The following is a 12,254-nucleotide window of genomic DNA, read 5'->3' as shown; positions in this document are numbered from 1 at the left end:
ACCTGCCAATTTATGCTGGCAGGCGAGACATTTAACCATCCGTTATCTGGTAAAAAATACCATATTCATTACCAACTTACGTGTAATACTAAATTTACGGTTTACCAAATTATCTGCCCGTGTGGGAAATCCTATATTGGGAAAACAGAACGCAGCTTTAAGGAAAGGATGACTGCGCATAGATCCGCCATTAGGAAAGCACTTGCCACAGGTAATAGTGAACAACCTGTGGCAAGACACTTCATAGTAGCTCGACATAATTTGACATCTATTCGATATAGAATGATCGACCACGTACCCCCTAATATACGGGGTGGTAACAGAGGTTTAAAACTGCTGCAAATGGAATCCCGATGGATCCATCGAATGGGTACATTAACCCCTAGGGGCCTTAATGAGCATCTGGGCCTTAATAATTTCTTGTAATAGTGGCTACAGGGTGAGTTCATGTAGTATTTGAAATTTAGGCTAGGGAGGCTTTATCTATTTATGTATGTATGTATACTGGTGAAGGGCAGTGTTACCTCTTACAGACCTTGTTTGAAACTTGGGTACTAGTATGTAATAGTTAAAGTTCTCATGCTATGATCTATGTTACACGTATCTATGTATTATATAAATTCATCCAGGAGTATCTGTATTAATGTATCCCAATGGCACATTCAACGCTAGCATAGATGCGATGAGCAGCCACCATATTATGGCATTATCCGTGTGCCGAGCTATATATGGTGGTAATCTCTGCTGCTTTGAGTAGGTAATGGATCTTTAATCCTTGTGTATATGTTAGACTTGAACGTCTCAATTGGTGTTTTAGCTTTTTATATATCACGTAATCACACTATGCTATCTAATTGTGTATGTTTTACAGTTGCTATGGTAACAGAATGGTGAGTCAACGGGTTCGCCGTGTTGCGCGCATGACGTGATGACATCATCATTTGGAGCCGCCGGGCCGGGTGCGTGGTCCCGTTACCGGAGTGGCGCCTTTTCACTGATGGGTGGGGATATAAGGTAAGAGTATGTGTTTTATGTGTGTAATAAGCCTGATGAAAATGCCGTAATAAAGGCATTGAAACGTTGCTAATTTATTCGCTTGTATGAGAAATTTTTTCCCGACTGGAGTGCCACACTATTCGACTGCATCTATCTTATTCCGTGAGGGCAACCAGCAAAATAACTCGCCAGCTATAATGAGGAGTGCCGGTAATATAAACACATATATATATACACACATATATATACACACACACACACACACACACACACACACACACACACACACACACACACACACACACACACACACACACACACACACACACACACACACACACACACACACACACACACAACGGAAAATGACTAATTCAGCCTCTAAGATAAAGAGCTTTATTTCCTTATAAAATATAAGCGGTGATTTAGTCTAGAAATTCCTGTCACTTATGTTTTCCCTTTACCTATATATTGAGGCACTCTGTGCAACATTGCCTTATACTTAATTTTCTACACTAGTCTATTTTTTTTAAAACTAGAAACTCATGTATATCCAGTTGTAATTGTTGTAGAAAATGTACATGTAAGATAGCTGTAACTCTGTAGCTTTGCTGCTGGTTACTGTGACATCACACCTAGCCTGTGAGATCACTAGCCCGTGACATCACAATGCTTCTTCCTGTAACATTCTATCCACAGCTGCTGACGTTTCCAGTTTCCATGCAGGAAGACAGGTAGGAGGAGGTGAGTCCTACATAGCAGGGTATGATGGAGAGGGGTAAGGAAGACAGAGTGCAGTATAGTCAGCTGAAAGGCAAGACAAGATAGACAGAACAGGGAATACAAGTAGAAGGACACAATAATAGGAGAAGCGCAGGAAGGAACAACATATTTAGGAATAAAAATAAGAATTTACTTACCGATAATTCTATTTCTCATAGTCCGTAGTGGATGCTGGGGACTCCGTAAGGACCATGGGGAATAGCGGCTCCGCAGGAGTCTGGGCACATCTAAAGAAAGCTTTAGGATCACCTGGTGTGCACTGGCTCCTCCCCCTATGACCCTCCTCCAAGCCTCAGTTAGGATACTGTGCCCGGACGAGCGTACACAATAAGGAAGGATTTTGAATCCCGGGTAAGACTCATACCAGCCACACCAATCACACCGTATAACCTGTGATCTGAACCCAGTTAACAGCATGATAACAGAGGAGCCTCTGAAAGATGGCTCACAACAATAATAACCCGATTTTTGTAACAATAACTATGTACAAGTATTGCAGACAATCCGCACTTGGGATGGGCGCCCAGCATCCACTACGGACTATGAGAAATAGAATTATCGGTAAGTAAAATCTTATTTTCTCTAACGTCCTAAGTGGATGCTGGGGACTCCGTAAGGACCATGGGGATTATACCAAAGCTCCCAAACGGGCGGGAGAGTGCGGATGACTCTGCAGCACCAAATGAGAGAACTCCAGGTCCTCCTCAGCCAGGATATCAATTTTGTAGAATTTTACAAACGTATTTGCTCCTGACCAAGTAGCTGCTCGGCAAAGTTGTAAAGCCGAGACCCCTCGGGCAGCCGCCCAAGATGAGCCCACCTTCCTTGTGGAGTGGGCATTTACAGATTTTTGGCTGTGGCAGGCCTGCCACAGAATGTGCAAGCTGAATTGTACTACAAATCCAACGAGCAATAGTCTGCTTAGAAGCAGGAGCACCCAGCTTGTTGGGTGCACACAGGATAAACAGCGAGTCAGATTTCCTGACTCCAGCCGTCCTGGAAACATATATTTTCAGGGCACTGACAACGTCTAGCAACTTGGAGGCCTCCAAGTGCCTAGTAGCCGCAGGCACCACCAATAGGTTGGTTCAGGTGAGACGCTGAAACCACCTTGGGGAGAAACTGAGGACGAGTCCTCAATTCCACCCTGTCCGAATGGAAAATCAGATAAGGGCTTTTTTCAGGATAAAGCCGCCAATTCTGACACGCGCCTGGCCCAGGCCAGGGCCAACAGCATGACCACTTTCCATGTGAGATATTTTAACTCCACAGATTTAAGTGGTTCAAACCAATGTGACTTTTGGAACCCAAAACTACATTGAGATCCCAAAGTGCCACTGGAGGCACAAAAGGAGGCTGTATATGCAGTACCCCTTTTACAAACGTCTGAACTTCAGGGACTGAAGCTAGTTCTTTTTGGAAGAAAATTGACAGGGCCGAAATTTGAACCTTAATGGACCCCAATTTCAGGCCCATAGACAGTCCTGTTTGCAGGAAATGTAGGAATCGACCCAGTTGAATTTCCTCCGTCGGGCCTTACTGGCCTCGCACCACGCAACATATTTTCGCCAATTGCGGTGATAATGTTTTTGCGGTTACATCCTTCCTGGCTTTGATCAGGATAGGGATGACTTCATCCGGAATGCCTTTTTTCCTTCAGGATCCGGCGTTCAACCGCCATGCCGTCAAACGCAGCCGCGGTAAGTCTTGGAACAGACAGGGTCCTTGCTGGAGCAGGTCCCTTCTTAGAGGTAGAGGCCACGGATCCTCCGTGAGCATCTCTTGAAGTTCCGGTTACCAAGTCCTTCTTGGCCAATCCGGAACCACGAATATAGTGCTTACTCCTCTCCATCTTATCAATCTCAGTACCTTGGGTATGAGAGGCAGAGGAGGGAACACATACCCTGACTGGTACACCCACGGTGTTACCAGAGCGTCTACAGCTTATTGCCTGAGGGTCCCTGGACCTGGCGCAATACCTGTCGAGTTTTTAATCATGTGGAAGACTTCTGGGTGAAGTCCCCACTCTCCCGGGTGGAGGTCGTGCTGAGGAAGTCTGCTTCCCAGTTATCCACTCCCGGAATGAATACTGCTGACAGTGCTATCACATGATTTTCCGCCCAGCGAAGAATCCTTGCAGCTTCTGCCATTGCCCTCCTGCTTCTTGTGCCACCCTGTCTGTTTACGTGGGTGACTGCCGTGATGTTGTCCGACTGGATCAACACCGGCTGACCTTGAAGCAGAGGTCTTGCTAAGCTTAGAGCATTGTAAATGGCCCTTAGCTTCAGGATATTTATGTGAAGTGATGTCTCCAGGCTTGACCATAAGCCCTGGATATTCCTTCCCTGTGTGACTGCTCCCCAGCCTCGCAGGCTGGCATCCGTGGTCACCAGGACCCAGTCCTGAATGCCTAATCTGCGGCCCTCTAGAAGATGAGCACTCTGCAACCACCACAGGAGGGACACCCTTGTCCTTGGTGACAGGGTTATCCGCTGATGCATCTGAAGATGCGATCCGGACCATTTGTCCAGCAGGTCCCACTGGAAAGTTCTTGCGTGGAATCTGCCGAATGGGATTGCTTCGTAGGAAGCCACCATTTTACCCATAACCCTTGTGCATTGATGCACTGAGACTTGGCTCGGTTTTAGGAGGTTCCTGACTAGCTCGGATAACTCCCTGGCTTTCTCCTCCGGGAGAAACACCTTTTTCTGGACTGTGTCCAGGATCATCCCTAGGAACAGAAGACACGTCGTCGGAACCAGGTGCGATTTTGGAATATTGAGAATCCAATCGTGCTGCCGCAACACTACCTGAGATAGTGCTACACCGACCTCCAACTGTTCCCTGGATCTTACCCTTATCAGGGAATCGTCCAAGTAAGGGATAACTAAAATTCCCTTCCTTCGAAGGAATATCATCATTTCGGCCAATACCTTGGTAAAGACCCGGGGTGCCGTGGACCATCCCTACGGCAGCGTCTTAACTGATAGTGACAGTTCTGTACCATAACCTGAGGTACCCTTGGTGAGAAGGGTAAATTTTGACCTGAAGGTAAGCATCCTTGATGTCCCGAGACCTCGCGTAGTCCCTTTCTTCCAGGTTCGTTCGTCGGGCACAGAAATCTAACTGAGGCTTGGAGGAGGGTCATAGGGGGAGGAGCCAGTGCACACCAGGTGATCCTAAAGCTTTCTTTAGATGTGCCCAGACTCCTGCGGAGCCGCTATTCCCCATGGTCCTTACGGAGTCCCCAGCATCCACTTAGGACGTTAGAGAAAATGTAGTGTTACAGGAATAAAGAGGGCAGTATGGAGGACAAGCACAATACAGGGATGCAGATAATCTGGCTCTCTATGAGGCAGGTCGTGGCTTTGGGATGAAAAAGTTAATAAAATAGATAAATGGGATATTGATAACTTTGAAAGTATCTTGTTTGGTTTAAGGAAAATTGGGAAACTGGTTGACTCATGGAAATTTTATTGTACTTAAACTAGTACTATGCTTAATGATAGTCTTTTGTGTTTTTTAGATCATCTGGCAAAGAGATTTGCAGAGTGTCGGGTGACCGACAAAGAGATATGCAAAGTGTCAGTTGAAGACGATGGGAGGGGTCGCAGAGGTAGCAACGATTGGAGTATAACATGCAGGAGGTAAGTTACCATACTCTCTCTGCACATGTTACATCTGCCCCACCTGCAGTGCACATGGGCCCTCATTCCGAGTTGTTCGCTCGCAAGCTGCTTTTAGCAGCTTTGCACATGCTAAGCCGCCGCCTACTGGGAGTGAATCTTAGCATAGTAAAATTGCGAACAAAAGATTAGCAGAATTGCGAATAGACACTTCTTAGCAGTTTCTGAGTAGCTCCACACTTACTCGGCAACTGCGATCAGTTCAGTCAGTTTCGTTCCTGGTTTGACGTCACAAACACTCCCAGCGTTCGCCCAGACACTCCCCCGTTTCTTCAGACACTCCCGCGTTTTTCCCAGAAACGGCAGCGTTTTTTCACACACACCCATAAAATGGCCAGTTTCCTCCCAGAAACACCCACTTCCTGTCAATCACATTACGATCACCAGAACGAAGAAAAAACCTCGTAATGCCGTGAGTAAAATTCCTAACTGCATAGCAAATTAACTTGGCGCAGTCGCAGTGCGAACATTGCGCATGCGCAATTAGCGGAAAATCGCTGTGATGCAAAGAAAATTACCGAGCGAACAACTTGGAATGACCACCATGGTTTTGTCCATTAGAGAACAAATTTGCTGCTGCGATCAGGTCTGAATTAGGCCCAGTATATGATACAAACATAGTCCTAGCACTAGGGAAGATAAAACCTGGAGTAGATAACTTGGGTCTCTATGAGAGGGTTCTGGATACAAAGTCAATAAAATAAACTGCAAATGAATAAAAATGAAAGTACGTAACAAAATGTAGTTGTATAATTATACACATAGTATGTCTGACCAGGAAATTCTGGTTATTTAGATCATTGGGGGTCATTCCGAGTTGTTCGCTCGCAAGCTGCTTTTAGCAGCTTTGCACACGCTAAGCCGCCGCCTACTGGGAGTGAATCTTAGCTTATCAAAATTGCGAACGAAAGATTAGCAAAATTGCGAATAGACACTTCTTAGCAGTTTCTGAGTAGCTCCACACTTACTCGGCATCTGCGATCAGTTCAGTGCTTGTCGTTCCTGGTTTGACGTCACAAACACACCCAGCGTTCTCCCAGACACTCCCCCGTTTTTCCAGCCACTCCTGCGTTTTACCCTGAAACGGTAGCGTTTTTTTCACACACACCCATAAAACGGCCAGTTTTCGCCCAGAAACACCCACTTCCTGTCAATCACATTACGATCACCAGAACGAAGAAAAAACCTTGTAATGCCGTGAGTAAAATACCTAACTGCTTAGCAAATTTACTTGGCGCAGTCGCACTGCGGACATTGCGCATGCGCATTAGCGACTAATCGCTCCGTTGCAAGAAAAAAATAACGAGCGAACAACTCGGAATGACCACCATCATTTGGTAGAGTTCTGGCAAAGAGATTTGCAGAGTGTCGGGTGACCAGCAAAGAGATCTGCAGTGTCAGTTGAAGATGACGGGAGGGGTCGCAGAGGAATTAGTGACTGGAGAATAGCATGCAGGAGGTAAGTTACCATACTTGTGTAATTGTGTGTGTGGTGGGGGTTATTGAGAGCACAGTACAAAACATAGGGTCTATGGGGTAAATTTACTAAGCTCCCGATTTTGACCGAGATGCCGTTTTTTCATCAAAGTGTCATCTCGGTAATTTACTAAGCAATAATCACGGTAGTGATGAGGGCATTCGTAATTTTTTGCAAGTCCAAGAAAAAAATTACGAATGAATACACCATCGGTCAAAACGCGGCTGTTTAAGTATGAATCTTGGTAATTTACTAAGAAGTGCAAAGCAAAAAGAAAAAAAACACTGCCGTGAAAAATTACAACTCGTAAAAAAGTGCAAAAAAAAAACAGACCTGCTTTTTTTTTCCGTGATTGGATAGGCATGCAGGGATCCATGAGATCCGTGCATGTATATCAGTGGGAAGGGGTGGGAAAGTTGTTATTTTATTAAAAAAAATTGCGTGGGGTCCCCCCTCCTAAGCATAACCAGCCTCGGGCTCTTTGAGCCGATCCTGGTTGCAGAAATATGGGGAAAAAATTGACAGGGGTTCCCCCATATTTAAGCAACCAGCATCGGGCTCTGCGCCTGGTCCTGGTTCCAAAAATACGGGGGACAAAAAGAGTAGGGGTCCCCCGTATTTTTAAAACCAGCACCGGGCTCCACTAGCTGGACAGATAATGCCACAGCCGGGGGTCACTTTTATATAGTGCCCTGCGGCCGTGGCATCAAATATCCAACTAGTCACCCCTGGCCGGGGTACCCTGGGGGAGTGGGGACCCCTTCAATCAAGGGGTCCCCCCCCCAGCCACCCAAGGGCCAGGGGTGAAGCCCGAGGCTGTCCCCCCCATCCAATGGGCTGCGGATGGGGAGGCTGATAGCCTTTTGTGATAATGAAAATATATTGTTTTTAGTAGCAGTACTACAAGGCCCAGCAAGCCTCCCCCGCATGCTGGTACTTGGAGAACCACAAGTACCAGCATGCGACGGAAAAACGGGCCCGCTGGTACCTGTAGTACTACTACTAAAAAAATACCCAAAAAAAGACAAGACACACACACCGTGAAAGTAAAGATTTATTACATACATGCACACAAACATACATACATACTTACCTTATGTTCACACGCAGGTCGGTCCTCTTCTCCAGTAGAATCCAAGGGGTACCTGTTGAATAAATTCTACTCACCAGATCGCGGGTCCCAGGGTCCTCGGGGCATCCATTTGTAATCCACGTACTTGCATAAAATAAGAAAACGGAAAGCCGAGCCACGAACTGAAAGGGGCCCCATGTTTTCACATGGGACTCCTTACCCCGAATGCCAGAAACCCACTCTGACTTCTGTCTAAGTGGGTTTCTTCAGCCAATCAGGGAGCGCCACGTTGTAGCACTCTCCTGATCGGCTGTGTGCTCCTGTACTGTATGACAGGCGGCACACGGCAGTGTTACAATGTAGCGCCTATGCGCTCCATTGTAACCAATGGTGGGAACTTTCTGCCCTGCGGTTGACCTAAAGTGACGTCACCGCTGAGCAGAAAGTTCCCACCATTGGTTACAATGGAGCGCATAGGCGCTACATTGTAACACTGCCGTGTGCCGCCTGTCACTCAGTACAGGAGCACACAGCCGATCAGGAGAGTGCTACAACGTGGCGCTCCCTGATTGGCTGAAGAAACCCACTTAGACAGAAGTCAGAGTGGGTTTCTGGCATTCGGGGTAAGGAGTCCCATGTGAAAACATGGGGCCCCTTTCAGTTCGTGGCTCGGCTTTCCGTTTTCTTATTTTATGCAAGTACGTGGATTACAAATGGATGCCCCGAGGACCCTGGGACCCGCGATCTAGTGAGTAGAATTTATTCAACAGGTACCCCTTGGATTCTACTGGAGAAGAGGACCGACCTGCGTGTGAACATAAGGTAAGTATGTATGTATGTTTGTGTGCATGTATGTAATAAATCTTTACTTTCACGGTGTGTGTGTCTTGTCTTTTTTGGGGTATTTTTTTAGTAGTAGTACTACAGGTACCAGCGGGCCCGTTTTTCCGTCGCATGCTGGTACTTGTGGTTCTCCAAGTACCAGCATGCGGGTGAGGCTTGCTGGGCCTTGTAGTACTGCTACTAAAAACAATATATTTTCATTATCACAAAAGGCTATCAGCCTCCCCATCCGCAGCCCATTGGATGGGGGGGGACAGCCTCGGGCTTCACCCCTGGCCCTTGGGTGGCTGGGGGGGGGACCCCTTGATTGAAGGGGTCCCCACTCCCCCAGGGTACCCCGGCCAGGGGTGACTAGTTGGATATTTGATGCCACGGCCGCAGGGCACTATATAAAAGTGACCCCCGGCTGTGGCATTATCTGTCCAGCTAGTGGAGCCCGGTGCTGGTTTTAAAAATACGGGGGACCCCTACTCTTTTTGTCCCCCGTATTTTTGGAACCAGGACCAGGCGCAGAGCCCGATGCTGGTTGCTTAAATATGGGGGAACCCCTGTCATTTTTCCCCCCATATTTCTGCAACCAGGATCGGCTCAAAGAGCCCGAGGCTGGTTATGCTTAGGAGGGGGGATCCCACGCAAATTTTTTTTTGGATTTTACAGTGTTTAATTTAAAAAAAAAAAAAAAAATGAACCCCAGCACGGATCACACAGATCCGGCCGAGATTCATTGTAAAAAAGTCGGCAGTGTTTTGCTAATCACTGCCGTAAAAATAAAAATAAAAACACGAATGACATCGACATCGGAACAAAAGAAAAACCCAAATACGACAGCTTAGTAAATCCATCGTAACAAATTCAAAAAGTTGCAGTTTTACACTTTCGATGTCATTCGTGATTGAACTTTGACCTGAAACGGGAAAACACGAATCTTAGTAAATTTACCCCTATGGTGGGGGAGAGCGTACAATACAAAACATGCAGAAGGGGGCAACTTGGTATAGCACATACAGATGGTGTGGGGGCACAATACAAAAACATAGAAATTATGGAGCACTCTATAGGACATATAGAGGAAGGACATACACTTTTGGGGGTTGCGAGATGTAGAACATACTGTAATACAGAAAAACAGGAAGAGTGGGAAGAGCATGATACAGAACATACAGATCGGGGGAAGAACAATACAGATCGGGGGAGATAGTGAAATAGCTGACATTAACAGTATATCAATGAACTGGGGGCAGGTGTACAAAGCCTGGGAGAGTGATAAAGTAGAGAGAGAAAAACTAACAACCAATCAGCTCCTAGTTGTCATTTTTCAAACATAGCCTGTAACATGGCAGTTAGGAGCTGATTGGCTTGCACTTTACCTCTCTCCACTTTATCACTCTGCAGGGCTTAATAATCTCCCCCATAGCATAACCAAATGATGAAATGGTACAGAATGGTATAAATGATGTGAATTGGAGCTGTAACAAGTGACTGTTTCCCTATCTTTACATATAATAAAGGTGGCATAAGTCCTTTCCCTAGAGTCCTTCTCCTGACCGCTCAGGGGGCCTGATTCAGATGCGGACGCAGAGCTGCTGTTGCACCAAGTGGCTCAACGCTTTTTCACTGTGCATGCGTGTAAGCTGCACTGCGCAAGAAATGAAATCAAGCTCACATAGAGGATCCCATCGCAAAGTGATTGACAGGAAGTTAGCATTTGAGGTGGTAACAGGGGTGGTTAACTGTATACAGGCATGTCAGGTCCGTTCAAACTCCGTTCCGTGTGCGTGCATATATTACCCATTGCGACCTGCGTTGCTGCTGGAGATCCCCCTGTGTCTAGGAGACTTGCTAAGCCTACGACTGCTCAGACTCATGATGCAATTATGAACGGCAAGACTGCAGCAGCGATCGCTTCAACAACCACAACTGAATCAGGCCCACAATTACACCATTATATTTTACTATTTTATCACATTTAACAACTAAGGGGTCAGTTTAATTAGGTGCGAGTTTGTCTTACAACAGACGTACTTTCCAGTAGCCCCATAGGCTGAATCTGGCCCTGAAGGGTGTGAGTTTGGATGCTGTTGAAACGTTGCAGCAATGGTAACTCGTACCTAATTGTATTGACCCCTAAATGTTAGCAATTTATAGCTTTTATTATTTACTGGACAAATTTATTTTCTGAAGGTACCCACTAATTACTATAAGAGAGAACTTATCCACCCAATGTGTGTATTGTATAAAAACAATGGGCCCTTTGGGATAATTGTCCTTATTTTAGGTATTTTCCATGTCCTCAGTAGTTAGAGTAACATGTTTACATAGAGAGATTTTTCTCTCTACACAACCACACCACTGTTTGCAGTTTGTTTCTCTGCTTGTTCATCCACTAACAATGATTTTTATCTCTTCCTCTTTGTCTACTCGCAGTGGGTGATCCCTGAATAACTGCCCTGGGAGGAGAGCTGCGGACACATGCTCCAAATGTTGGGATATATGCATTACCTATTAGGAGATGCGGTAAAGATGACAGTTGTCGGGTTTACGGCAGTCAGAATACTGACACTGGGATCCCAACACTCTTCAGAATCCCAACGTTGGAACTCCGAATGGGCAAGGATACCGATGCCTGTATCCCCACGACCATAGCTTTAGGGCTGGGCAAGGGGGGTTAGGTTTAGGCATTAGGCACGGTGGGGAGGGGGGTGGTTAGTCTGCGGGGGAGGGAGGGTTAGGTTTACGTGTCAGGTGGGGGGTTAGGGTTAGGCTGCAGGTGGGGGGAGGTTAGGGTTAGGCTGCGGATAGGGTGGGTTAGGCACCCCTGGGGGAGGTTAGGCTGCGTGGGAGGGAGGGTCAGGTTTAGGCATCAGACGGGAGGGTTAGGCTTAGGCGTTAGGCGGGGGGAGTTTAGGGTTAGGCACCCCCGGTGGTGGTTAGGCTGCAGGGGAGGGGGGTTAGGTTTAGGCAGGGGGATTAGGTTTAGGAGTCAGATGGGGGGTTAAGTTTAGGCTGTGGGTGGGGGCAGGTTAGGGTTAGGCTGCGGGTAGGGTGGGTTAGGGTTAGGCACCCCTGGGGGGGTTAAGTTTAGACTGTGAGTGGGGGGAAGTTAGAGTTAGGCTGCGGGTAGGGTGTGTTAGGGTTAGGCACCCCTGGGGGTGGTTAGGCTGCGGGGGAGGGAGGGTTAGGTTTAGGCTGCAGGGACGGAGGGGGGGGGGTGGTTAGGCTGCGGAAGAGGGAGGGTTAGGTTTATGCAGCAGGGACGGAGGTTAGGATTAGGCACCTCTGTGGGAGAGTTAGGCACAAAGGGGGGAGGTTAGGGTTAGACTGTGGACAGGTAGGGTTAGGGGGTGGGGAAAGGGAGAGGGTTAGGCATCAGGCGGAGGGGTTAGGGTTAGGCTGCGGG

General features: G+C 47.1%; 1 long non-coding RNA gene across 1 annotated transcript in view; it reads right to left on the bottom strand.

The window, feature by feature from the left end:
* Positions 1–1,402: 1,402 nt before the first annotated feature.
* The window catches only part of LOC134935458 (uncharacterized), a 52,610-nt gene continuing 41,758 nt past the window's right edge, over positions 1,403–12,254 (bottom strand). The window contains exon 4 of the long non-coding RNA XR_010180154.1: positions 1,403–1,747. This is a non-coding gene — a long non-coding RNA (uncharacterized LOC134935458). The remainder of the gene's footprint in view (positions 1,748–12,254) is intronic.

The sequence above is a fragment of the Pseudophryne corroboree genome, chromosome 6, assembly GCF_028390025.1.
Source record: "Pseudophryne corroboree isolate aPseCor3 chromosome 6, aPseCor3.hap2, whole genome shotgun sequence".
Classification (NCBI taxonomy): Eukaryota; Metazoa; Chordata; class Amphibia; order Anura; family Myobatrachidae; genus Pseudophryne; species Pseudophryne corroboree.
Note: the sequence above shows the minus strand (reverse complement) of the source record. Positions and strands in the feature narration are given on the sequence as shown.